The sequence below is a fragment of the Loxodonta africana genome, chromosome 2, assembly GCF_030014295.1.
Source record: "Loxodonta africana isolate mLoxAfr1 chromosome 2, mLoxAfr1.hap2, whole genome shotgun sequence".
NCBI classification, from domain to species: domain Eukaryota; kingdom Metazoa; phylum Chordata; class Mammalia; order Proboscidea; family Elephantidae; genus Loxodonta; species Loxodonta africana.
In genome coordinates, this window is record NC_087343.1 from 227040003 (window position 1) to 227067895 (window position 27893).

General features: G+C 42.7%; 1 protein-coding gene across 4 annotated transcripts in view; it reads left to right on the forward strand.

The window, feature by feature from the left end:
* The window catches only part of ADARB1 (adenosine deaminase RNA specific B1), a 214814-nt gene that overhangs the window by 74425 nt on the left and 112496 nt on the right, over nt 1-27893 (forward strand). For 3 of the 4 annotated variants that reach the window (XM_064279567.1, XM_064279566.1, XM_064279569.1), the window contains one exon: nt 24164-24311. The gene's annotated coding sequence lies outside the window, so the exon portion shown is untranslated. Of the gene's footprint in view, nt 1-10849; nt 11058-24163; nt 24312-27893 lie in introns of all 4 variants that reach the window. The other variant, XM_064279568.1, reaches the window with a different exon arrangement.

Below are 27893 nucleotides of genomic sequence, written 5' to 3' on the forward strand. Positions count from 1 at the left end.
TAGAAGCTGGTGAAATGGACAAGAAAAGACAGAGTGGAAGGGAGGAAGTGGGCCGTCTCATTAGGGGGAGAGTAATTGGGAGTATGTAAAAAAAAATTGGGAGTATGTAGCAAGGTGTATATAAGTTTTTGTGTGAGAGACTGACTTGATTTGTAAACTTTCACTTAAAGCACAATAAAAATTATTAAAAAAAAAAAGAATACCTGCCCTAGATAGAATTGCAAAGCCCCTGTTTCTCTCTCATCGTGGCACCTGGGGGTCCTCGCATATGTGGACAACAAAGTCCCCAAGGTTAGGTATCTAACGCTCGCCTTCTTCTTTGGCACTCTTCATGATAACCTGATGACAGAATGTACTAGAATCCTCTGCAGGCACCATACCCAGTGCATACTCTGAGTAAGCTGTGTTGCTCAACTTCCCGGCAAGCAAAGGAATGCCTAGAGGCATGCGAGTGCTTGGTCATTATTTTCATTATTGGCAAGAACGTTTGTTTTCATTTTATGAGCTTCTTTATTTCTTCTTTCCCCTCTGTTTTTAGTAATTTTCTAAAGGTTGAGTGCATTTTTTGAGCAAAGTGTCAGGTTTATTGTACTAATGAAATTTAGGAAAATACCAAGTTGAATTATTGAAGAGTCTGAGTTAAGGAATACTTGAATAGAAATGTCACTGTATTAAATTTAACAAACGACAGTAATAAGCAAGGCCAGTAAAATACCATGCACTGCTGAATCATATGTACTGGTGATTAGAGAAAATTGGTTTATACTTAACATACCCTTGGTTATAAACAAAGGGCCCAAAGAGTGTGGAAGGTCCTTATGAATCTGTCTTCCTTGGCGATTAGTTATATTAGTGAGTTAAGCTTCACCTTCTGCAGTTTGTTGTGCTGTGGTGGCTTGCATGTTGCTGTAATGCTGGGAGCTATGCCATCAGTATTTCAAATACCAGCAGGTTCACACATGGTAGACAGGTTTCAGCCAAGCTTCCAGACCAAGATAGACCAGGAAGAAGGACCTAGCAATCGTCACAACTGGACCAATAAGCAACATCATGATAAATGGAGAAAATATCTAAGTTGTCAAGTATTTCATTTTACTTGGATCTATAATCAGTGCCCATGAAAGCAGCAGTCACGTAATGAAACAACACATTGCACTGGGCAAATCTGCTGCAAAAGACCTCTTTAAAGTGTTAAAAAGCAAAACTGTCACTTTGAGGACTCGGGTGCACCTGACCCAAGCCATGGCATTTTCTGTCGCCTCTCATGCATGTGAAAGCTGGGCAGTGAATAAGAAAGACTGAAGAAGAATTGATGCCTTTGAATTATGGTGTTGGCAAAAAATATTGAATATACCATGGACTGCCAAAAGAATGGATTAATTTGTCTTGAAAGAAGTACAGCCAGAATGCTCCTTAGAAGCAAGGATGGTGAGACTTCATCTTACATACCTTGGACACATTATCAAGAGGGACCAGTCCCTGGAGAAGGACATCATGCTTGGTAAAGTAGAGGGTCAGTGAAAAAGAGGTAGACTCTGAACGAGGTGGACTGACACAGTGGCTGCAACAATGGGCTCAAACATAAAGATTGTGAGGATGGCGCAGGACTAGACAGTGTATTATTCTGTCATACACAGGGTTGCCATGAGTTGGAATTGACTCGATGGCATCTAACAACAGTAAGTTTGGATAACTAGTTATCTAACAGTACTAATAACTGCTATTATGGGGTGCTTAGTGTGTGCCAGGCGCTGTGCGAAAGTGTTTCACACGCATCCTGATGTAACCTTCACAACAACCACATTGCGTATTTGTTATTATTCTGATTTTTAGCTGAGGTCACTGAGGTACAGAGAGGTCAAGGAGCTTGCTCAATGATAGTAAGATGTGGAACTGATTTGAATCCAGGTCGTTCTGATGCCAGGACTATGCTCACTGTGCCATTAAAGATTCCTCCAAAGACTCATTAATTTGATTTCTTAATAAAGTATTAATAAAGGAAGGCTTTTTTTTTTTTTTTTAGTGTAATTCAGACATCATAGCAGTTTATAACGATTTTTTCTCACAACCAAGTTGTAAATGCATGGGAGATGTTGAAGGCACTTTAAAAAAAAAATTTTATTGTGCTTTAAGTGAAAGTTTATAAACCAAGTCAGTCTCTCAAACAAAAATTTGTATACACCTTGCTATATACTCCTGATTGCTCTCCCCCTAATGAGACAGCACACTCCTTCCCTCCACTCTCTCTCCTCATGTCCATTCAGCCAGCTTCTGACCCCCTCTGCCCTCTCATCTCCCCTCCAGACAGGAGCCGCCCACATAGTCTCATGTGTCTACTTGATCCAAGATGCTCACTCATCACCAGTATCAGCTTCTATCCCATTTTCCAGTCCAATCCCTGTCTGAAGAGTTAACTTTGAGAACGGTTCTTGTCCTGGGCTAACAGAAGGTCTGGGGACCATGACCACTGGGGTCCTTCTAGTCTCAGTCAGACCATTAAGAATGGTTTTTTACGAGAATTTGGGGTCTGCATCCCACTGCTCTCCTGCTCCTTCAGGGATTCTCTGTTGTGTTCCCTGTCAGGGCAGTCATCGGTTGTAACCAGGCACCATCTAGTTCTTCTGGTCTCAAGATGATGTAGTCTCTGATTCATGTGGACTTTCTGTCTCTTAGGCTCATAATTACCTTGTGTCTTTGGTGTTCTTCATTCTCCTTTGCTCCAGGTGGGTTGAGACCAATTGATGCTTCTTAGATGGCTGCTTGCTAGCATTTAAACCCCAGATGCCACTCTCCAACGTGGGATGCAGAATGTTTTCTTAATAAATTTTATTACGCCAGTTGACTTATCTGTCCCCTGAAACTGTGGTTCCCAAACCCCTGCCCCTGCTACACTGGGCTTCAAAGTGTTCTATTTTATTCAGGAAGCTTCTTTGCTTTTGGTTTAATCCAGTTGTGCTGACCTCTCCTTTATTGTGTATTGTCTTTTCCTTCACCTAAAATAGTCCTTATCTACTATCTAATTAGTGAAAACCCCTCTCCCTCCCTCCCTCCCTCCCTCCCTCCCTACTCTCCTAACCATCAAAGAATATTTTTTTCTCTGTTTAAACTATTTTTCGAGTTCTTATAATAGTGGTCTCATATAATAATTGTCCTTTTGCAACTGACTAATTTCACTCAGCATAATGAGAAGGAACTTATTCTAGTCTCACTAAAGCTAGATCAAATACTAGTTTTCATTAATAATGTGCAGATAACCTATTAAGTTTGTAATCCTAGCACCAATTATTGAAAAAAAGAAGTCTTTCTCCATGGCACTGTGTTGCCTCTTTTGTGGCTCAGGTGGATCTGTTTCTGTACTCTGCGTGCCAGTGGCCTATTTGTCCTGTCATTGTGCTAGTGCCACATTGACTTAATTGCTGTGGCTCCGTCGTGTGACTGTTCTGTAGTTGCAGGTTGCCAGCTTTGCTCTTGTCTAGTGATCTTGGACCTTTACATATTCATATAGTTTAACCAGCCTGTCAGTTTATACACACACACACACACACTTTCTCATCCATCCACCCACCCGTCTATCCATCCGTCCACCCCGCCCATCCGCCCACCCATCTATCTGTCCATCTGTCCGCCCACCCGCCTGTCCGTCTGTCTACCTACCCACCCACTCGTCTATCTATCCATCCATATTTAGACAGACTTAACATTTTATATATTGAGTTTCTGGTATCCAGGCATATCCCTTTGTTTGTGTAGTTAATTTTTTTCACTAATATTTGGTAGTTTTCTCTATAGAGATCGTACTTTTTTTTTTAGACTTATTCTTAGCTATTCGATTATTTTAAATGTTATCATAAATGATTTTTTTTTTACGTTTCTGGTTTCTACATGTTTATTGTTAGTATATAGGAAATGACCTTGCTAAATTTACTTACTAATTCTGATTATTAGTCTGTGTGTTATTTTGGATTTTTTGTATATGTAGCCCTATTATCTGCAAATAATGAGTTTCAGTTTTTTCCTTTTCAGTCCTCAATCTTTTTAGCTTTTTTTTTTCTTTTTCCTTTATCGCACTGGCTAGCTTGCATATCACAAAGTTGAGCAGAAATGGTGAGAGTTTGCCTCCTTGTCTTTTTCCCAGTCTCAGGGAGAAAACTTTCAATATTTGACCAGTAAGTATGATTTATGCTGTAGAGCTATTGTTTTATTTCTTTTTTCAAGGGTCCACTTTATCAGATTAAAGAAATTCCTTTATATTACCATTTTGGTGAGAGTTTTCATTCCAAGTTATGAGTGGAGGTTAAGTTTTATCGAATTCTTTTTCTGAATCTAGTGAAATGATCACGAGGTGTTTCTTCTGTTAATACTGTGCGTTGATTTATTTTCAAATGTTAAAGCCAACTGCGTGTTTTGGGTATACATTCAGCCTGGTTTTGATGTACTGTCTTTTATATATCGCAGGATTTAAATTTGCTAATGTTTATGTTTTCTGTGATGATGTTTGGAAGAGAAGTCGGCCACCAATTTTTGACCCCTGTAACGTTCTGGAGAGGTTTTACTACCAAGGTTACACTGGTCTCATAAAGAGAGTTGGAAGTATTCCCACTCTTTCTGTTGCCTGCAGCAGTTTGTATAAGATTTGTGTTTTTATTTTATACAGTCCACGTTTCTACATATACTTCTTTTATCGTCATTCTTTTTTTTTTTTTTGTGCCACTTATGCTATCTCTTTGAGATAACTTTTCTTCTTCTGAAATATATCCTTTAAGATTTCCTTCAGTGAGGGTCTGCTGGGGGCAAAATATCTTGGGTGTCGTTTGTCTGAAAACTTCTTGATTTTATCCGTATTGTGAAAGGATTCTTACTGAGTGAAGTCTGTTTTCTCTCAGCACATTTAAGATAGTGTCTACTCTGCTGACTTCTTTCATCCCTCTTTGCTCTGGGGGAGTTAGCCGTCAGTGTCACCTCTGCTCCTGCAGCTGCTTTGCTTCATTTTCACTGACATGTGTCTGGATTTCTATTTATTTTTGTTTATTCTGCTTGGGGTTGGGCATCTCGAGTCTGTTTTTGTTAGATCTTCTCACTCTATCTTCCATTTCTTTCATCTCTTTGGATTTCTGGGCTACATTCTCTTATTACTTTAGGTCTACCTCCCAGTCTACTAATTTTCTCTTCCGCTGTATCTAATATGCTGTTAAAACCTGCCCATTGAGTTTTTAGTTTTAGTCATTATATTTTTTTATTTCTAGGTCTGTCTGTTCCTTTTACAAGTCTAACTGACCATTTTCTGTGGCTGTTTTTTTAATTTCCTTAACCAGTTATTTTATATTGTGTATTTGATAATTCCAGTGCATTTGAGGGTTCGTTTCTTCTGTCTCTTGCTTATGCTGGCTCTCCTTCACGTCCTGTTTCCTTGTGGAATTGTACCTTTTTATAAGCTACTTATTTTCCTTGGGAGACTATTTGTGTGAATTCTCTGAGACCTCAGATGATGGTGCATTTGTTTTGCTTCTTCCAACTGTCTGTGCACTAAAAAAAGTGCACTAGGTGTCCAGAAAAACTTTACACTAAAGTTACAGTTGGATGATTCTTGGAGCACCCAAGAATCCATGGAAGGTTAGCTTATGGGAAGACCTTTGTTGTTGTTAGGTACCGTAGAATTGGTACCGACCCATAACAACCCTATGTACAACAGAATGAAACACTGTCCAGTCCTGTGGCACAATTGTTGTTATGCTTGAGCCCATTTTTGCAGCCACTGTGTCAGTCCATCTTGTTGAGGGTCTTCCTTTTTTTCACTGACCCTCCACTTTACCAAGCATGATATCCTTCTCCAGGGAATGATCCCTTCTGAAAACATGTCCAAAGTACGTGAGATTAAGTCTCGCTATCCTTGCTTCTAAGGAGCATTCTGGCTGTACTTCTTCCAAGACAGGTTTGTTCATTCTTGTGGCAGTCCATGGTATATTCAATATTCTTCACCAACACCATAATTCAAAGGTATCAATTCTTCAGTCTTCCTTTTTCATCATCCAGCTTTCACGTGCATATGAGGAGATTGAAAATACCATGGCTTGGGTCGGGTGCACCTTAGTCCTCAAAGTAACATCTTTGCTTTTACACGTTAAAGAGGTCTTTTGCAGCATATCTGCCCAATGCAAGTGTCTTGACTGCTGCTTCCATGGTGTTGATTGTGGATACAAGTAAAATGAAATCCTTGACAAACTCAGTCTCTTCTCCGTTTTTTGGTCAAGTTAGGAGGATTTTTGTGTTCTTTATATTGAAGTGTAATCCACACTGAACGCTGTCGTCTTTGATCTTCATCAGTAAGTGCTTCAAGTCCTCTTCATTTTCAACAAGCAAGGTTGTGTCATCTCCGTATCACAGGTTGTCAGTTGAATCTTTCTCTAATGCTGGTGCCGCGTTCTTCTTCACAGGGTACAGCTTCTTGATTATTTGCTCAACATACAGATTGAGTAAGTATGGGGAAAGACAACAACCCTGACACACACCTTGCCTGACTTTAAACCACACAGTATTCCCTTTTTCTGTTTGAACGACTGCTTCTTGGTCTATGTACAGGTTCCTCATTAGCACAATTAAGTGTTCTGGGATTCCTATCCTTCACAGTGTTATCCATAATCTGTTATGATCCACACAGTTGAGTGCCTTTGCATAGTCAATAAAACACAGGTGAACATCTTTCTGGTATTCTGTGCTTTCAGCCAAGATCATCTGATATCAGCAATGACTATCCCTAGTTCCACATCCTCTTTTGAACCTGGCTTGAACTTCTGACAGTTCCCTATTGATGTACTGCTGCAAACATTTTTGAATGGTCTTTAGCAAAATTTTACTTTTGTGTGATATTAATGATATTGTTTGATAATTTCCACATTCTGTTGGATCACCTTCCTTTATAATGGGCACAAATATGGATGTTTGTCAGTCAGTTGGACAGGAAGCTGTCTTCCAAATTTCTTGACATAGAGGAGTGAGCATCTCCAGCGCTACATCCATTTCCTGAAACATCTTGATTGGTATTCCATCAGTTCCTGGAGGCTTGTTTTTCACCAATGCCTTCAGTGCAGCTTGGACTTCTTCCTTCAGTACCATCATATCTTAATCATATGCTACCTCCTGAAATGGTTGAAAGTTGATTCATCAGCAAGGTTGCTTTCTTTGGAGTCCCCTGAGGGCTGGGAACAGGTTTACTTCTGGTTAGCCCTTACTCTGAGGGTGTAGCTCTCTTTACAGGTGTTGTACTATTAGATGCCCCACCTTGGGCAGGCCAGAGCCCTTGGGCTTTGTCTTCTGTTCTTTGGGCCCTACATGATCAGGTTCCTGTGTTGGCTAACAGCCTCAGCTGGGAGCAGTCTCATTGCTCCACTCACCTCCCTCATCTCCATCTCTTAAAATTGTTGACACTCATGTGGCCTCCCCATGTGCCAGGTAGTTGTGTTAGCATGGTACATTGTTAGCTCATCTCATTCTTCCAACAACCCTAGGAGGCAGGTGTTCTTGTGATCCTCATTTTATGGATGAGGAAAATTGAAAGAAGAAAGAGATGGAAGTCAAGTCAAGTTACTTGTCCAGGTTGCACAGCTAGAAGTGTCCCCGATGTAGGAAGCAGTCAGAACCCAGGGTGTGCCCTTACTGCTCTGGTGTGTAGCTTATCCTTGTATAGTTTTAGTGGAAGACTGGCTCAGATGCCTAATAACTGCCATTGGGAATAAGAAATCCTCATTCTTCCTTTCTTTTAAGAATTGTCTCCTTTTCATCTCTCAATTCCTTTACCAAAAAAGAGAATCGTGAGCATTTTCTGTTAAAAAACTTATATTTAATACACATTATAAAAGAAAGCAAGGAGATGTATTTGAGATTTTCTATCAAAAATGACTGTTTCTCCTATGTAGACAATTCAGCTCCTTACAATGGATGCTGAATAATTTTCATATGTGAGAGATACTAATTTCTAGAATTTGATAAATAACCCTACTTTTAAGATAATATTACTATAAAAATTTGTAGATCATACTCTTTTGAATTTTAACTAAGAGCTCCTGAAAATTAGTTTGACATGAGTCTGATGCAAGAAGTCGACAAAAGTCATAGGTTGATGTAGCATAAGTATGTGAAGATAGAAGAAGCTTTAGCTTCACAAGTCCTTTAAGTCAGCTCAGGAATTAGTGATTTTTTTTTTTTTTAATTTTTATTGTGCTTTAAGCGAAAGTTTACATATCAAGCCAGTCTCTCACACAAAAACTTATATACACCTTGCTACATACTCCCAATTACTCTCCCCCTAGTGAGACAGCCCAGTCCCTCCCTCCACTCTCTCTTTTTGTGTCCATTTTGCCAGCTCCTAATCCCCTCGTCTCCCCTCCTGAGTTAGTGATCTTTGTAAACTTTCTAAGTTTATTGTCAGTCTTATAGTCAGTCCCTGCTTCCCCAGGACTGGAGTTTACAGGGCTTTTCTGACTGGAATCTAGGGTCTCTGTCTAAGGGTGGGTTCTCTAGAGAAGCAAAACCAGTGAAGAGTACATAAATAGAGAGAAAGAGAGGGAAGGAGAGGGAAAGAGAGATTTATCACAAGGAAAATGGTTGTAGAGGCTTGCAAGTCCAAAGTCTGTGGGTCAGGTGTCAGGCTGGAGGCTTCTCTTGACTCCAGTAGCTGCAGGGGCTGATGAACCCAATATTGGCAGGCTGATGGCTCACAGACTTTGGATGCTAATGAGTCAAAGATTGGCAGGCAATCGGCAGGCTGCTGGCTCAAGTCCCAAGAACCAGACATCAGATGATGACAAGCTGAATGCGGGATCCAGATTGAGCTTTGCCAGAATGTCTGTATATATATTGGATGCTAGGCCACACCCCCAAGGAGACTCCCGTTACCACTGATTGGCTGATCACATCAAATCACATCATGGAGGTGATTATATTATATCACAGAATGGAGGATAACTATATCATTACATAACTGCCAAATTACATCATTATATAACTGCCAAACTACATTACATAACTGCCAGACTACATCGTTATGTAACTGCCAAACTACTGAGTATCATGGCCCAGCCAAGTTGACACACAACCTTAAACATCACAGTCTCTAACAACTCTTTCCATGCTTCAATTGATTTAGGTCTCTTGTTATTCCTTTGGTTACAGAAAGTTTCATGTGTTTGTATTTACATGTGTTTAATTTTTGCTTTCACTCCTTTTATTGCTTGGCTTTTGTAGCTTAGTCTATGTAGATGTATTTAGTTGTATTTATTTGGACTTTTATAGTCCATTCCAGATTTTTGTGGGAGAAGGTGAGTACATACCACAGTTTACATGGACAGAATCATTCATCAGTCCTGTGTTGCCTGGGGATCTGATGATGGAAAGCCTGTCTGCCAGCTGCTGATGGAAGACAGCGGGAACCCTTGGGACGTACCCTCTCACTTTCTCTGCCCTTGTCTTGGTTCCTGAGGGCTTTTCTGTTGACCTTACTTGTTTCTTAGCTATAATTGAGTGAAATTGGCCTTAACTTTCAGGCCGGAAAAATCACTCCTTCAAAGCAAAAGAAAAATCATAGTGAAAACAACATGGCCGACTGTTGTTGTTAGTGTAAAGGAACTTGACACAGGTACGTCATTAATTATGTAAAACAAAAACCTCAGGACTCACCCAGTGAGATTTATAGACCTCTGTTAGCTCAGACTTCCGCTCCCCCCTGCCCTAACCCTGTAATAATGTAACTGAAGGAGCTCGCTTCAACTCACCCATCCCCAGGGTGAAAGATCTCCCAGGAGGGAGCAAGAACTGAAGCTGGAGTGGCTGCACACCGCCACCCTCTGACTTCCTCTCCATCTTTACGGCAAGATTCCGCCCCTCACCACCATCCTGCTCCCTGAACGAGATTGCTTCTCTTCTGAAATGGAATGGGCAGGTGTCGTGAGCTGAAGAGGCGATGTCAGTTCCTGACAGACCGAGGGAACAGCAGCCATGGTGACAGTTCCCTTGTGCCGCTTTCTTTCTGTGAAAATGCAGAGCCTGTGCCTGGTGTGGGAAGCATTGGATTCCTCTGGAAATGATCATTAAACAGTAAAATCTGGCCAGGTAAAGGGAAATCCCCTACTCTGTTTCATGATTCATTATATTGATTACATCAAGCCTTAATTTCCCATAATTTTTGTATTTTACATTGTTTAAAGTTAGAAAAGATAAAGTTTTCTCTCGGGTCATAAAAATATGTTTAACTATGTTCACTAATTCACTTAAAAAAAATAAAATGAGGGGTTTTGAAATATAAAAAAAAAAAAAAACAGCTTTATGGAGGTATAGGAAACCCTGGTGATGTAGTGGTTAAGTGCTACAGCTAGTATCCAAAAGGTCAGCAGTTTGAATCCACCAGCTGCTCTTTGGAAATTCTATGGGGCAGTTCTACTCTGTCCTGTAGGGTTGCTATGAGTTGGAATTGACTCGATGGCAATGGGTTTGGTTTTATGGAGGTATAATTGACATGCAAAAAAACTGCACATATTTAAAATATACAGTTGGATAAGTTATGAGACATCTGTGGGACCGTCATCACAATCAAAATAAATAATGAACATTTACCAAAAGTTTACCCAAAGTGTCTCTCCCTGCCTCCTGCACCCTTGGCATCTACCGTTCTATTTCTGTGGTTATAGATTATTTTGCATGTCCTGGGGTTTTCTATAAACAGAATCATGTAGTATGTACTCTCGTCTGCCTTCTTTCACTCAGCATAATTATTTCGAGGTTTATCTTAGTTTCCTAGTACTGCTGTAACAATACACCATAAAGTAAGTAGCTCAAAAAGCAAAAATTTATTGTCTTTCAGCTCTGGAGTCTAGAAGTCCAAATGAGGGTATCGGCCGTGTTGATTCCTTCTGAGGCTCTGAGAGAGGGTCTCCCAGCTTCTGCTTCTGCCCTGTGGTCACATGGCGGTTTGTCCTCAGTCTAACTCCGTGTCTGTTCGCCTCTTTTATAAGACACCGCTCAGATGGAATTAGGACCCACTCTGTTTCCAAAAACAGTCACGTTCACAGGTACCAGGGGTTAGAACTTGAACGTATTTTTGGGGGGAACACAATTCAACCCATAACAAGATTCATCCATTATTCTATCTATCGATAGTCCATGCTAAAGTAGTCTTTCTTTCAAAGCTGGCACAGAAAACACTGGGTAGTGTTTTGTTCCATTGTGCATGGGGTTGCCATGAGTCAGGGGCTGATTTGATAGCAGCTAAGAACACCAACATACTTTAATATACTTTGTAGGTTTTTATAGTTCAGAATAATTGGAGCACCTATCTTCTAAAATTTCCTTTTTCGCTCTGACTTTCTCATGTTGAAAATTGACAGAGCCAATTCCTAGGAGACTCTCTTATCTTCTGTCTCCCCACCTGTGCTGTCGGTCACGAAGCCCTGTCTACCACCCCTGCAAGGTATCACTGACATTTTCCCCTCCTTGTCATCTCTGTCCCCTGACTGTCCTTGCCGGCCTGCAGTCTCACTCCCTCTCTGCAGTGTCCCACAGAGTATCCAGAGTAAGATTTCTGAAAACACAGATGGGATTGCTCTGCTTTACAAAAGACTCCTCTTGAATCGCCGCTATCTCTGGCAGTGTCCACATTCCTTGGTGGGCAGAGAGAGCCCCCACTGTGTGACCCAAGCCCACCTCACCCTCACCTCGGCAGTTTACGTCCCAGTCAAAGTGATTCTCTGTGACCCTTCCTAGGCCCTCCAAGGCTCAGGGACCCCACTCCGTACTCATGGCCCCTCTGGGGGCCTCTCTGCCCCTATCCTTCCTTCTGTCCCAGCACTTGGTGATGGGCCTGCATGTCTGCCTCCGCACCTTCAGACCGTGGCACCCACCTCTGTGTCCCCAGCACTGCCCACAGGCTCGGTGGGTGCGACCTCACTTCAGTGAGGGCCTTCTGTGGTGCACTGATGCTTCTCTTTGTAATAGTTCTGGACGAGCTGCTTTTATTTTCCCTCCATTAGGCCAGGCTTTGATATACGTGCATTTTCTGTGATTGCAGGATGTGGTTTTAAAAGCTCCTTCCTTAAAGATAGTAGTGCTCACCGATACCAAGAGGAGGAGGAAGCGAGATTTAGTTGCTCAAAGAACTTTTGACTTTAATTTGATTCAGGGGGGAGAGCAAAAACTTTCCCCCATTCATTATTATAATCTGTGCTGGCCCTGGAGGGACAGTGTGAAATAGGGTGGGTATAGTTTCTCTTCTTCTTGAAACCTGGAGAAATGACACTACCTGCATGCACAGAAGAAAACCCAGGTGGTGCAGTGGTTAGGAGCTATGGCTGCTAACCAAAAGGTCGGCAGTTTAAATCTACCAGGCACTCCTTGGAAGCTCAACGGGGAGTCCTTCTCTATCCTGTGGGGTCGTTACGAGTCAGAATCAACTTGACAGCAGTGGCGTTTTTTTGTTTTTTTTTTTTTTGTATGCACAGAAAGGATTTTATAAGAATCCATAGAAATTTGCATAAATATTGAACCAGTGGCATCACTGGGGCATGGGGGGGGTGTGTGGCGGCTACAGACAGCACCAGGTGACATTGTCAGAGGGGGTGACACTAAAATGAATGTCTGTAAAATTTTTGTGCAGCGTTTCAGCAGAAATTTATGATTTTTTTAATTATAATTTTTTTTTATAGTTAGTTATAACCAAAAAAAAGAAAAAAAAAAGTGTTGTAAGCCAAGCTTCATGTATTAATGTACCTACAAGGCTAAAACTCTATGCTCATTTACTTTCTGAACCTTCTAACGTGTTCTGGCCAGAGCTGTCGTTACTGCCCAATTACAGTGACTCTTCGAGTCACGCGGTCTCGCCTGCACGCGGCGCTCCAAGCACACACTGTTGTTTTCGTTGCTGCTAATGTTTTTGTAGTCCCTGATTTTGTCAGCTTTTCTGGTGTTCTAGCTAGTATTTTGGTAATTAGCATGGGGTGCGACACCAAGAGTTACCTTACTGGGTGACACCAACCCTAGTGACACCACTGTGTTCAACTGTATAGCACACTTCTTAATGTTTAATAATGGCTTCTATTTATAATGCTTAATTGGTCCTAAGAATTAGTGCCCCACCAAAGAATCCCGTGTTTGCCTTAGTCCCCTTCAGTTGTTTCCTCTCTATTTGTTGTTCACTTGCCTTGAGCATATTATGCGTTCGTAGTTCTTGAAATAGTTCATATCTCTAAGCATCAGTGAGTCTGCTCATTTGCATGTATTTGTATAACCGAACACTTGTGTAATGATACTGGTTTTATGCATCTGTGAGGTAGAAAATGAGACTACTTATTTTTTGGCAGTGCAAAGCCCTGATTTCCACAGCTAATTAAATCATAATGATGAATATCACTTTAAAGGGAAATGCAATTGCTTCATTAATAAATACAACTACTATTGGCCCAGTCATTAAGTGCTGTGAGTGATAAATTTATTATAATAAAGCCAGTACTGGCCTTGGTGTCAGTGCTAGGCATGTTTAATCTGAGATGTCCCGACTTTGAACAGTTCTGCTGTGGCATGTGAATTTCCTTTTGTTAGCTGATAGGTATAAGCCATTGTGGGAACCCCCCCAGCTGGGCTAGTTCGGAGTCGCACTATTTTCAGAAAAGGATTTCCTGAGTAGGAGCAGTCCCTGGAGAAGGTGCAGGAAAGGCGGTGGTTCTGGAGTTAGAGCTGAGCCGTCTGCCCTTGAGAACGTCAGCGGGGAAGGTTAGGGGGCCAGAGGTGCTGTTGGCATTCTTTTTGTCTGTCCTACAGGACTTCTTTTTCCTTCCTGCTTTCCATCTTTTTGGGTTATCCTCCCAACTCCTTGCCAGTTCCATATGGTGGATCAAGCCAGACTGAGAAGAGGGCGCAGGATTAGAATCCTCAGCCCTGGCTCTTTGCCTTGCTTCTTAGCACCCCAAACCATAGTTTTCTTCTCCTCTCTCCTCAGCTTCTCTTCGTCTCGTTTGCAAGGAATAGAAAACTGCTAGCTGACTCCTTTCCTGACTCTTTCCGTAATCTTGGTAGCCATTTTGCAACTTGGATTCTTTAGCTTTCTTAGCTTGTTATTGCAGAGAGTTAGCTGATTGTGATGATCAGGTGGTGGTTTTATGCCCTGAACTGTACAGTGATTACTTGGTTCCGCCATTAATGCATAACGCCCTGTGCAACCAATTGTCATTGGAGACAGTTTTTTGGTCCCACTGCTTAATTGATGGTTTTCTGATGTATGGTTATTGTGAGGTACATCTTTCCTAGAGAAGGGTGCGTATATAAAAGAAGAATTATAAATTGCATGTTCGTCTTCACCCAGGTTAAAAAAAAGAGCACTGTACAACTCAAAAGCCCCCCCTTCTGGGGCCTAGGGACCATGGTTTCAGGGGACAGCTAGGTCAATTGGCATAACAAAATTAAGAAAACATTCTGCATCCCACTTTGGTGAGTGGCGTCTGGAGCCTTAAATGCTAGCAAGTGGCCATCTAAGATGCATCAATTGGTCTCAATCCACCTGGATCAAAGGAGAATGAAGAACACCAAGGACACAAGGTAATTATGAGCCCAAGAGACAGAAAGGGCCACGTAAGCCAGAGACTACATCAGCCTGAGACCGGAAGAACTAGATGGTGCCCGGCCACAACCGATGACTGCCCTGACAGGGAGCACAACAGAGAAGCCCTGAGGGAGCAGGAGATCAGTGGGATGCAGACCCCAAATTCTCGTAAAAAGACCAGACTTAATGGTCTGACTGAGACTAGAAGGACCCTGGAGGACATGGTCCCCAGACCTTCTGTTAGCCCAAGACAGAAACCATTCCCCAAACCAGCTGTTCAGACAGGGATTGGACTGGACTATGGGATAGACGATGATACTGGTGAAGAATGAGCTTCTTGGATCAAGTAGAGACTTGAGACTGTGTGGGCAGCTCCTGTCTGGATGGGAGATGAGAGGGCAGAATGGACATGGAAATATACAGTGGCGAGAAGAAGTGTGCTGTCTTACTAGGGGGAGAGCAACTAGGAGTATATAGCAAGGTGTATATAAATGTTTGTATAAGAGACTGACTTGATTTGTAAACTTTCACTTAAAGCACAATAAAAAAAAAAAAAAAACCCTTCTGTTCCTCCTTGATGGCAACCGCCCCCCTCACCCATGGGCGTAGTTACTATTCTGTATCTTGAACTAATACCGTCCTCGCTTTTCTCGTAGTTATACCAGGGAAGCCCACATCCTAAGCAGTAGAGCTTAGCTTTGCCCGTGATTGAACTTGATGTAAATGGAATCATTGGTATATTCTTTCTTGTCCTTCTTGATCTGATAACGTGGTGGGTTATGTTAATTGATTTTCTTACATGAAATCATCTATGTATTCCCAGTGTAAATACCACTTGGTCATGCTATATTACCTTTCGAAAATGTTGTCTGATTGGGTTTACTCACCTTCTGTTTTGGATTTTTATATCTACATCTGAGTGAGTAAAAGATCAGACAGTATTTGTCCTTTTATGACCAGACCCCTTCCACTCAGTCTGATGTTCTCTAGGTTCGTCCATGTTGTGGCATGCTCAGGACCTTGTTTCTCTTGGGATTTACATTTTATATAGCTTGTGTGCCCATTTCCTGCAAGGAGTGATTTTTTTTTTTTCTCCTAAATTCTGTAATGTCTTTTTTTTTTTTTTTTAATAACTTTTATTAAGCTTCAAGTGAACGTTTACAAATCCAATCAGTCTGTCACATATAAGTTTACATACAGCTCACTCCCTACTCCCACTTGCTCTCCCCATCTTGAGTCAGCCCTTTCAGTCTCTGCTTTCTTGACAATTTTGCCGGCTTCCCTCTCTCTCTATCCTCCCATCCCCCCTCCAGACAAGAGTTGCCAACACAATCTCAAGTGTCCACCTGATATAATTAGCTCACTCTTCATCAGCGTCTCTCTCCCACCCGCTGACCAGTCCCTTTCATGTCTGATGAGTTGTCTTCGGGGATGGTTCCTGTCCTGTGCCAACAGAAGGTCTGGGGAGCATGGCCGCCGGGATTCCTCTAGTCTCAGTCAGACCATTAAGTTTGGTCTTTTTATGAGAATTTGGGGTCTGTATCCCACTGATCTCCTGCTCCCTCAGGGGTCCTCTGCTGAGCTCCCTGTCAGGGCAGTCATCGATTGTGGCCGGGCACCAACTAGTTCTTCTGGTCTCAGGATGATGTAGGTCTCTGGTTCATGTGGCCCTTTCTGTCTCTTGGGCTCTTAGTTGTCGTGTGGCCTTGGTGTTCTTCATTTTCCTTTGCTCCAGGTGGGTTGAGACCAATTGATGCATCTTAGATGGCCGCTTGTTAGCATTTAAGACCCCAGACGCCACATTTCAAAGTGGGATGCAGAATGATTTCATAATAGAATTATTTTGCCAATTGACTTAGAAGTCCCCTCAAACCATGTTCCCCAGACCCCTGCGCTCCCTGACCTTTGAAGCATTCATTTTATCCCGGAAACTTCTCTGCTTTTGGTCCTGTCCAATTGAGCTGACCTTCCATGTATTGAGTGTTGTCTTTCCCTTCACCTAAAGCAGTTCTTATCTACTGATTAATCAATAAAAAAAACCCTCTCCCACCCTCCCTCCCTCCCCACCTCGTAACCACAAAAGTATGTGTTCTTCTCAGGTTTACTATTTCTCAAGATCTTATAATAGTGGTCTTATACAATATTTGTCCTTTTGCCTCTGACTTATTTCGCTCAGCATAATGCCTTCCAGGTTCCTCCATGTTATGAAATGTTTCAGAGATTCGTCACTGTTCTTTATCGATGCGTAGTATTCCATTGTGTGAATATACCACAATTTATTTACCCATTCATCCGTCGATGGACACCTTGGTTGTTTCAAACTTTTTGCTATTGTAAACAGAGCTGCAATAAACATGGGTGTGCATATATCTGTTTGTAGGAAGGCTCTTGGATCTCTAGGGTATATTCCCAGGAGTGGGATTTCTGGGTTGTATGGTAGTTCTATTTCTAACTGTTTGAGATAACGCCAGATAGATTTCCAAAGTGGTTGTACCATTTTACATTCCCACCAGCAGTGTATGAGAGTTCCAATCTCTCCGCAGCCTCTCCAACATTTATTATTTTGTTTTTGAATTAATGCCAGCCTTGCTGGTGTGAGATGGAATCTCATCGTAGTTTTAATTTGCATTTCTCTAATGGCTAATGATCGAGAGCATTTTCTCATGTATCTGTTGGCTGCCTGAATATCTTCTTTAGTGAAATGTGTGTTCATATCCTTTGCCCACTTCTTGATTGGGTTGTTTGTCTTTTTATGGTTGAGTTTTGACAGAATCATGTAGATTTTAGAGATCAGGTGCTGGTCGGAGATGTCATAGCTGAAAATTCTTTCCCAATCTGTAGGTGGTCTTTTTACTCTTTTGGAGAAGTCTTTAGATGAGCATAGGTGTTTGATTTTTAGGAGCTCCCAGTTATCGGGTTTCTCTTCATCATTTTTGGTAATATTTTGTATTCTGTTTATACCTTGTATTAGGGCTCCTAGGGTTGTCCCAATTTTTTCTTCCATGATCTTTATCGTTTTAGTCTTTATGTTTAGGTCTTTGATCCATTTGGAGTTAGTTTTTGTGCATGGTGTGAGGTATGGGTCCTGTTTCATTTTTTTGCAAATGGATATCCAGTTATGCCAGCACCATTTGTTAAAAAGGCTATCTTTTCCCCAATTAATTGACACTGGTCCTTTGTCAAATATCAGCTGCTCATACGTGGATGGATCTATGTCTGGGTTCTCAATTCTGTTCCATTGGTCTATGTGCCTGTTGTTGTACCAGTACCAGGCTGTTTTGACTACTGTGGCTGTGTAATAGGTTCTGAAGTCAGGTAAAGTGAGGCCTCCCACTTTCTTCTTCTTTTTCAGTAGTGCTTTGCTTATCCGGGGCTTCTTTCCCTTCCATATGAAATTGGTGATTTGTTTCTCTATCCCCTTAAAATATGACATTGGAATTTGGATCGGAAGTGCGTTAAATGTATAGATGGCTTTTGGTAGAATAGACATTTTTACTATGTTAAGTCTTCCTATCCATGAGCAGGGTATGTTTTTCCAGTTAAGTATGTCATTTTGAATTTCTTGTAGTAGAGCTTTGTAGTTTTCTTTGTATAGGTCTTTTACATCCTTGGTAAGATTTATTCCTAAGTATCTTATCTTCTCGGGGGCTACTGTGAATGGTATTGATTTGGTTATTTCCTCTTTGGTGTTCTTTTTGTTGATGTAGAGGAATCCAAGTGATTTTTGTATGTTTATTTTATAACCTGAGACTCTGCCAAACTCTTCTATTAGTTTCAGTAGTTTTCTGGAGGATTCCTTAGGGTTTTCTGTGTATAAGATCATGTCATCTGCAAATAGTGATAACTTTACTTCTTCCTTGCCAATCCGGATACCTTTTATTTCTTTGTCTAGCCTAATTGCCCTGGCTAGGACTTCTAGCACGATGTTGAATAAGAGCAGTGATAAAGGGCATCCTTGTCTGGTTCCCGTTCTCAAGGGAAATGCTTTCAGGCTCTCTCCATTTAGAGTGATATTGGCTGTTGGCTTTGCATAGATGCCCTTTATTATGTTGAGGAATTTTCCTTCAATTCCTATTTTGGTAAGAGTTTTTATCATAAATGGGTGTTGGACTTTGTCAAAAGCCTTTTCTGCATCAATTGATAAGATCATGTGGTTTTTGTCTTTTGTTTTATTTATGTGGTGGATTACATGAATGGTTTTTCTGATATTAAACCAGCCTTGCATACCTGGTATAAATCCCACTTGATCATGGTGAATTATTTTTTTGATGTGTTGTTGGATTCTATTGGCTAGAATTTTGTTGAGGATTTTTGCATCAATGTTCATGCGGGATATAGGTCTATAATTTTCTTTTTTTGTAATGTCTTTACCTGGTTTTGGTATCAGGGAGATGGTGGCTTCATAGAATGAGTTGGGTAGTATTCCGTCATTTTCTATGCTTTGGAATACCTTCAGAAGTAGTGGTGTTAACTCTTCTCTGAAAGTTTGGTAGAACTCAGCAGTGAAGCCGTCCGGGCCAGGGCTTTTTTTTGTTGGGAGTTTTTTGATTACTGTTTCAATCTCTTTTTTTGTTATGGGTCTATTTAGTTGTTCTACTTCTGAATGTGTTAGTTTAGGTAGGTAGTGTTTTTCCAAGAATTCATCCATTTCTTCTAGGTTTTCAAATTTGTTAGGGTACAATTTTTCGTAGTAATCTGAAATGATTCTTTTAATTTCATTTGGTTCTGTTGTGATGTGGTCCTTCTCGTTTCTTATTCGGGTTATTTGTTTCCTTTTCTGTATTTCTTTAGTCAGTCTAGCCAATGGTTTATCAATTTTGTTAATTTTTTTGAAGAACCAGCTTTTGGCTTTGTTAATTCTTTCAATTGTTTTTCTGTTCTCTAATTCATTTAGTTCAGCTCTAATTTTTATTATTTGTTTTCTTCTGGTGCCTGATGGGTTCTTTTGTTGCTCACTTTCTATTTGTTCAAGTTGTAGGGACAGTTCTCTGATTTTGGCTCTTTCTTCTTTTTGTATGTGTGCATTTATCGATATAAATTGGCCTCTGAGCACTGCTTTTGCTGTGTCCCAGAGGTTTTGATAGGAAGTATTTTCATTCTCGTTGCTTTCTATGAATTTCCTTATTCCCTCCTTGATGTCTTCTATAACCCAGTCTTTTTTCAGGAGGGTATTGTTCATTTTCCAAGTATTTGATTTCTTTTCCCTAGTTTTTCTGTTATTGATTTCTAGTTTTATTGCCTTGTGGTCTGAGAAGATGCTTTGTAATATTTCGATGTTTTGGACTTTGCAAAGGTTTGTTTTATGACCTAATATGTGGTCTATTCTAGAGAATGTTCCATGTGCGCTAGAAAAAAAAGTATATTTTGCAGCAGTTGGGTGGAGAGTTCTGTATAAGTCAATGAGGTCAAGTTGGTTGATTGTTGTAATTAGATCTTCCGTGTCTCTATTGAGCTTCTTACTGGATGTCCTGTCCTTCTCCGAAAGTGGTGTGTTGAAGTCTCCTACTATAATTGTGGAGGTGTCTATCTCACTTTTCAATTCCGTTAAAATTTGATTTATGCATCTTGCAGCCCTGTCATTGGGTGCGTAAATATTTAATATGGTTATGTCTTCCTGATCAATTGTCCCTTTTATCATTATATAGTGTCCTTCTTTATCCTTTTTGGTGGATTTAAGTCTGTAATGTCTTTTGAGAGGTGATGGGTAGCTGGGTGATCTCTAGAGGTGACTGGCTGTGTCCCATGATTGCAAATGTTACTGTCATGTGCTTCAGGGCCCTTCCTCCATGGACGCCCGTGTTTGCCCCTCTCTGCTTGTCTTCATGCCTCCTGGTCCTGTGAATGCAAGATTGCCTAAAAAGACACTTGATCCAGGCTTCGATTAAAGGACTCCTTGGCTAATTTGGTTTTTGTTGGAAAATACGAAGTTTTCTCATAGGTTCAATTTTTTTTTTTCTTTTAAAAGATCATTACTTCAAAGATTTTGTTTATCTTATAAATTGTGCTGTATGCGCACATCTTTAACACATTGCTGGTCCATTCTTCCTCATCCTCCATCTTCATCCTTCCCCCTTGCTCTTCTCCCTCCGTGACAGAAAAACGCCTCCTGTCTGGGGCAGCCTTTTATCGAGCTATTTTGTAGCCACTGGGCCAAGTACCCTAGTCTCTGTTATCCTATTTCGTCCTTTCAGGATGTGGAGATGTGTACAGCAACAGTGTGTGAGGAAATGAGGCCTGGAAGGTGTCACTAACTCATTCACTCCCTCACGCCCCTCAGCTATGGGCCGCAGAGCTGGGAGGGCACCCCACGGCTCTCTCATTCTTGAGAGTTGTGCTGTCGCTATGGCCCTTTACGATACCCTGGACGTGCGGCCACCTCTCTCACCCTGTTTAGTGTGCGTATACTCAAAGGTAGTGCCTATGTTTCATCGTCACCCAGCACATCCCACCTGCTGTCTGCTGGGCCGTCACCCAGCACATCCCATCTGCTATCTGCTGGGCTTGTCCCGATGCATGTCATGTCTGGCAGACAGTTCGCGGAGGCGAAACTTCTGGCCCAGGCTCAAGTAGTTGGCTGGTCACAGTGAGGGGGCCAGAGCGCAGGTTTATAAATCTCGTTCCATGTTCTTTGTGTTATGTTTGCCTTCCTCAGGTTAGTCAGTGGACTTTCTGGATTTTAAAGCTTCTAGAAGCGTGTCTTACTTTGTCGTGGGTTAATCATCACTCCTTCGTCTTCCCACCTTAGGATCTGTGTCCCATCTTAGCTGGGAAGCGCCAGTTGTGACTTGCTCTTACCTTTTCGTTCTCACATTCTGTTGCCTGGACATGTGTTGTGCTAGGTTACTGAGTGAGGGCAGGAGGGTGCTGAGCAACAGGAGGCCCAGTGATGCCTTCTCTTGACACTGGGCACCTTGGCGGTTCTCCTTAGCGTGGAGACCAAGACTGATGGGAAGGACTCCTGGTGAGCATGAATCGGGAATGGTGATGACTGGGGGTCATGAAAAAGCAGATAGTTCTGGATGTTTGGCCCAGAACCCTCTCAGCTGGACAGGATGCCTCTGTGACCCATGTGGTTCTTGGTGGTGTTGGTATAAGTGGAGGGAGCCCCCATGCTTCTCATCATGTCTTAGATGTCTCCCGTGTGGATGAGCCAATACCTGCTGAAGATGAGGGAGCCTCAGAGAGTAGGTCAGTGCTTATCCCTCCACAGTGACAGGAGCCACCTCGCGTCTGACACAGACGGCCCCAGTAGCTGCAGGAAGTTTGCCACAGTTAGAAGCTGACCCGCACTCACACTTGACCTTGTCCTCACACCTGACCTCATTCTTCTGAGTAACCGTTTGGGATGCCACTTATTCCTGGATACAGCTTTCCAAAGACTTCCAGCTCTGCAGCCGAGAAGTCCACTTCAGATTTTCCTTCATTCTGATGTGGGGTTGCTATTCTAAAGGAAAATATTAACACTACATATGTTTTGTAACCTGAATATGTGGTGTTAATATTTTCCTTAAGAATATGCTCACATATTGAAGTATTATCTTTAATGACTTGCTGTGTGGAAACATTTTTAAGCAGAGAGGAAACAACATGGAGGATATTTGTCCTAGCCTTCTTGCTTCCGGAAGGATGGGTAGGCCTGTAGTCCTATATGTTCCAAGCCAGGCAGTAAGAGGGCAGGGAAGGTATCTATGTTGTCTGTAGCTATATGCTTCTGTATCTATCTCTACATATGCATGCATATGTGTGTGTCGGTGTGTGTGCACCCATGTATGCTTGTGTGTGCATACACGTATGTGCACGTATGCAGGTGATTTCAAAGCAGATGGTACACGTGTGGTGTCGTGTGAGGTTCCTTAGCTTGTGGCCTGGTGCTCCTTTATGTGGGTGTGCAGGACTGTCAAAAATCCGATCGTGGATACGCATGTCACACGTGCACCGACCTGTGCGGGCCGGTGGGAGGAAGGTGCAGGTGGCTATTGTGCATCCCCCTGACGATGCATAGGAGTCCATTTGAAGTGACTTAAACTTGTATTTGGAAGAGGACTTTTAATTCAGGGTATTTGTTATCGTTAGAACATTCAGGTTACAGGTAGTCCCCGACTTACGATGGGGTTCTGTTCTGATAACGCCTTTCTAAGTCAGTTCTGACATAAGTAGAATGCCTTTTTTTTTTTAATTTTTGTTATTATTGCCTTTTATTATCAGCATCTTTATAAATCCCATCTTTGAACATCTGAGTGAACACCTGAGAATGATAACATCAGCATATAACGCGCCGCAGCATTGTATGTGGTGTATGTTTCTAATGATAAGATGTACAAAAACAATCTAAAACAACAAACGGTCGTAAGTACGTTTCACTGTAAACTGAATACGTCCTAAATCAGGGGCTACCTATACTTCTGAAAGCGTGAGAAAGCTTTTTTGGGGGGGCGGGTTGGGGTTTTTTTTTTATTAACTCTTGGGACTCTTCTAATTTACTGTATTTTAGTTACTGATGATCTTTTAACTTTTTAAAATATATTTTTATAATTTTCATTGTGCTTTAAGTGAAAGTTTACAAATCAAGTCAGTCTCTCACACAAAAACTTATATATACCTTGCTACATACCCCAATTACTCTCCCTCTAATGAGACAGCCCGCTCCCTCCCTCCACTCTCTCTTTTCATACCCGTTTCACCAGCTTCTAACCTCCTCCACCCTCTCATCTCCCCTCCAGGCAGGAGATGCCAACATAGTCTCAAGTGTCCACCTGATCCAAGAAGCTCAATCCTCACCAGCATCCCTCTCCAACCCATTGTCCAGTCCAATCCGTGTCTGAAGAGTTGGCTTCGGGAGTGGTTCCTGTCCTGGGCCAACAGAAGGTCTGGGAGCCATGACCACCATGGTCCTTCTAGTCTCAGTCAAACCATCAAGTCTGGTTTTTTATGAGAATTTGGGGTCTGCATCCCACTGCTCTCCTGCTCCCTCAGGGGTTCCCTGTCAGGGCAGTCATCGGTTGTAGCCGGACACCATCTAGTTCTTCTGGTCTGAGGATGATGTAGTCTCTGGTTCATGTGGCCCTTTCTGTCTCTTGGGCTTATAATCGCCTTGTATCCTTGGTGCTCTTCATTCTCCTTTGATCCAGGTGGGTTGAGACCAATTGATGCATCTTAGATGGATGCTTGCTAGCATTTAAGACCCCAGGCGTCACTCTTCAAAGTGGGATGCAGAATGTTTTCTTATTAGATTTTATCATGCCAGTTGACTTAGATGTCCCCTGAAACCATGGTCCCCAGACCCCTGCCCCTGCTACACTGGCCTTCGAAGCATCAGTTTATTCAGGAAACTTCTTTGCTTTTGGTTTAATCCAGCTGTGCTGACCTCCCCTGTACTGTGTGCTGTCTTTCCCTTCACCTAAAGTAGTTCTTATCTACTATCTGATTACCACCCTCCCTTCCCCCTCTCGTAACCACAAAAGAATGTTTTCTTCTCAGTTTAAACTATTTCTCAAGTTCTTGTAATAGTGTTCTTATACAATACTTGTCCTTTTGGTGAGAAAGCTTTTTAACATTGAGCTAAATTAATTATATCTTTTTATTATCCAGAGTGAAGTTTTTATGTTTGGCATGGAGCGCTTAAGAGGTGACTGAAGAAGTGCTCTCATCTGCACAGAATTGGTCTTCCTTCTACTCACAGCCAAGGATTCCTCGGCCCTGGGATCAGAGCAAAAGTTCACACTACAAGAGTTCTAAGGTGGGCAAGAACCTTTAAAAATTTGATAGAATGACTTTTACCTGATATAAACTGCTTAGTTGAGCCTTTTGGCCTGCCTTGTAAACTGTACTTTATTGAAAAATTCCCAGCATAGATTATTCTGTTAATTCATTTATAATCTCACTGTGGCCTCAAATCCCCTAGGCAGCTCTGCAGCCCTCTTCCAGGCCGGTGCACTGCTGCCCTCTGGTGGCCCAGGTGTTCAGCGCCGCTTCTTCGGTGTCCACAGTTACTGAGTTGGTGTTTTTATGCCAGGTGCTAAGCGAGGTTGTTGTAAAGCCTTTGACCATACATTGTTGTTTTCCTTGAGGTGATTATTTTCAAAATAAAAGTACTTTAGTACTCAGTGCTTATTTTTACTGATAGTTTATGGTTCAGCATCTGCTTTTGAGAAAACAGGAGACAAATCTTAAAATCCAGGGGGAGTGCATACTGTAAGGTAAAACCAAGGCCCGTGGAGCGACTGACTGGAGAAAGTCGAGTTTAAACGTAACAAGGAATGTTTTTCACGTGTTCAGATGAGACGGGGGAGGATGTGGCAGAGAGGGGCTGTCCCAGAGCTGCAGGTACTTGCGGACCGCTGGCCATGCCTGTGTTTGTTTATTCATTCACTTGTTCAGTGAACCTTGATGAGAGCTGCCCACGTACCGGGCACCTTCCAGGAGCTGGGGCTAGTCATGAGCAGATGGACAGACAGGCAGCCCACCGCACGGAGCTTTTATTCTGGTGAGGGGGACAGGCAGCACCTGATGGAAAAGGTCATATACCCAGCATATTAGGAGGATATGTACACAGGGAAGGGGTTGAGGAGACGGCCGAGGGAAGCCCACTGAGGGAAGGCCTGTAGGGATGAGCACAGAGGCTTTCAGGCAGGGTGTCTCAGGCACAGGGACAGCAGTGAAAGCCCTGACTCGGTGTGAGGAGTGGGGCGAGCAAGAGGGGAGTAGGAGCTGAGCTGAAGGGTCACAGGGCAGACAGTGCATTGTCTGCAGGCTCATCACCACAGGGCCCTGAGTGGAGGCGGGCTTGCCTCACCTGGAAGTCACTCAGGCTATTGGTCGGGAAGAGATTGCAGCGGGGCCAGGGCTGAACGAGGTCCTGGGTAGAGCCCCTGTAGCGCTCCCAGCAGGGTGGTGGCCACGAAGCGTGAGCAGTAGCTGCGAAGTCCAGGTCCCATCTGTAGGTAGAGCCCGTAGCATCAGCTGGCAGATCAGGCGGAGGAAGGGTGAGGGCAAGAGGGATCAGATTGACCCTTTTTTTAAAATTGTGTTTTAAGTGGAAGTTTACAAATCAAGTCAGTCTCTGGTACAAAAACTTATACACACCTTGCTTTGTACTCCTAGCTGCTCTCCCCCTAATGTGACAGCACACTCGTTGTCTCTGCTCTGTATTCCCCATGTCCATTCAGCCAGCTCCTGTCCCCGCTCTGCCTTCACATCTCCCTCCAGATAGGAGCTGCCCACATAGCCTCATGTGTCTGTCTACTTGATCCAAGAAGCTCACTCCTCACCAGTATCATTTTCTGTCTTATAGTCTAGTCCAATCCCTGTCTGAAGAGTTGGCTTTGGGAATGGTCCCGGTCTTGGGCTAACAGAAGGTCTGGGGACCATGACCTCCAGGGTCCCTCTAGTCTTATTCAGACCATTAAGTCTGGAGGGAAGCCCTTTTTTGACTGAACAACTGGGAGCACAGAGCAGTGTTTGCTGAGCTAGAGACGACTGTGGGGAGGTGTGGGGGAGCCCCAGAGCATAGTGTGGGCAGCACGAGTCTGCGATACCCACCTGACATCCGAGGAGAGGCTACAGGTCAAGGGAGAAGTGGACCTACGCTGTCAATTTGGGAGTTGTCAGATGGCACTTGAAGCTGGGGTTCTGGGGATGTAGCCAAGGTGTGATGTGAGGACAGAAGGGAGAGGCTTGGGAGCCCAGGGGATGGATGGCCACCACTCTTGGAGAGGTAGGCCACTCCCACATCTGACCACTGGATTCTGGGCCTGTACCAGGAAAAATGCAGATGTCAGCGATTAAAGTAATGGGTCCCCAGTGCACCCTTTGAAAGGAGGTTTTATTTTATCTTCAGCTGATGCTTTTTTTTTCTGCAAAGAGTGTGGGAAGGGCAAAATCAAGGTCATGTTTACCGTTGCTCCTGCTGCTGGGGTGGCAGTTTACTTTCAGCCTTAGCTCTTCTTTCAGATATGAAACTGATAGGAAATCAGTTTTTCTGTGACCAGATTTTACTGAAAGACTGACAGCCCCTGAGCTGGGGTGAGTCTGGAGGAGGTTTGTGGTTTAGTGTCGCTAAGTTAAGTATCCTTTGTGACCACCTACGTTTGACGTGTCACAGAAGGAAAGCATTGCATTAATTATGCTGCCTGTGTGGAATAGCAGGTATTTCTAGATGGTGTAAGCGCTCCTTGGAGAAGTGAATTATTTATAGTCCTTTGTAGAAATAAACTATTCTTAAAGGCACAGGAAAAATAATCAGGCCAGAAAGCCGTATCGAAAGCATATGCCAAGAAAGCAAAACGAAAGGGCTGCGGATTATGAACCGTTACAGCATCGTGAGTCACAGCGCTTCTTACCAGCCAGCGCTCTGTTTGTCGATGGTAGCCGAAGAATAGAAATGCTGCCTTTTTTTCTTTTCATAAAATTGAGCTAATTTTGGCAACAAATAGTCTGGTGTTATTCCTTTTTCATTCCTGTTTAAAATGCTATGAAATTTGAAAAAATGAGCAAACAAGGACGTGTTTGGCTAACGTGTCCTCCTCCTGGGTGAAGCTCTTGCCTGCAGCCGCAGCCTGAGCCATCCAGCCGTCCTCTGAGGGGCCTTTCTGTTCCTGGCACTCAGCACTGTGATGGGGCCCTGACTTTATTTTTAGCTCCAGGCCTGGTGGCTGCTTTTGCCCTTGCTTATTCCTTAAAAAGATTGAAGTCGCTTTCTGTGTCTTAACCCGTGAAAACGTCTGCTAAGGCTGGGACCTCTTTGGGGTTTGCTCTGTAGGATTCCTGCAACATTGACTCAACCGCTCGGATTTGGAGAGGGACCAAGGAAACTGGGACTTGTTTAAACTTGGACGCCGTTTCTCAGGGCTTCCCATTGCTACTGCATCCCAAACATGCCTTTTAGACAGATATTGATTATACAGATCCCCCTTTTTATTCTAAAGTGAGATTCGTGGGAGATACTACCTTCCGTAATTACAACCGTAGCATCCAAAAAAAGCAATGTAATGCCCAACCGGAAGGTAAAGAGAAGTTAAAAATGCAAAATAAAAGAACGTTTCTGTCAGTCGGCAGATGCTTGGACTCTGCTGCCCTCGGCAGAATCCCTGTGAGCGTGTGGCTCTAAGTGCAGGCCCAGACAGAGGCCAGTCAGTGACTCAGGCCACAGGCTGTGGGGCTGAGGAACACGGTTTTCTGAAACGGCGTACAGCTCCCAGATTCATTCTGAAAGAAGCAGTGTGCAGTCTTCCCTGTCTTCAGGTGGTAACTACCTTTCTGGAAAATTCAATGTATATTAAAAGTACGGAAAAATACCTAGTGGTTGTATGTGAAACCAGGT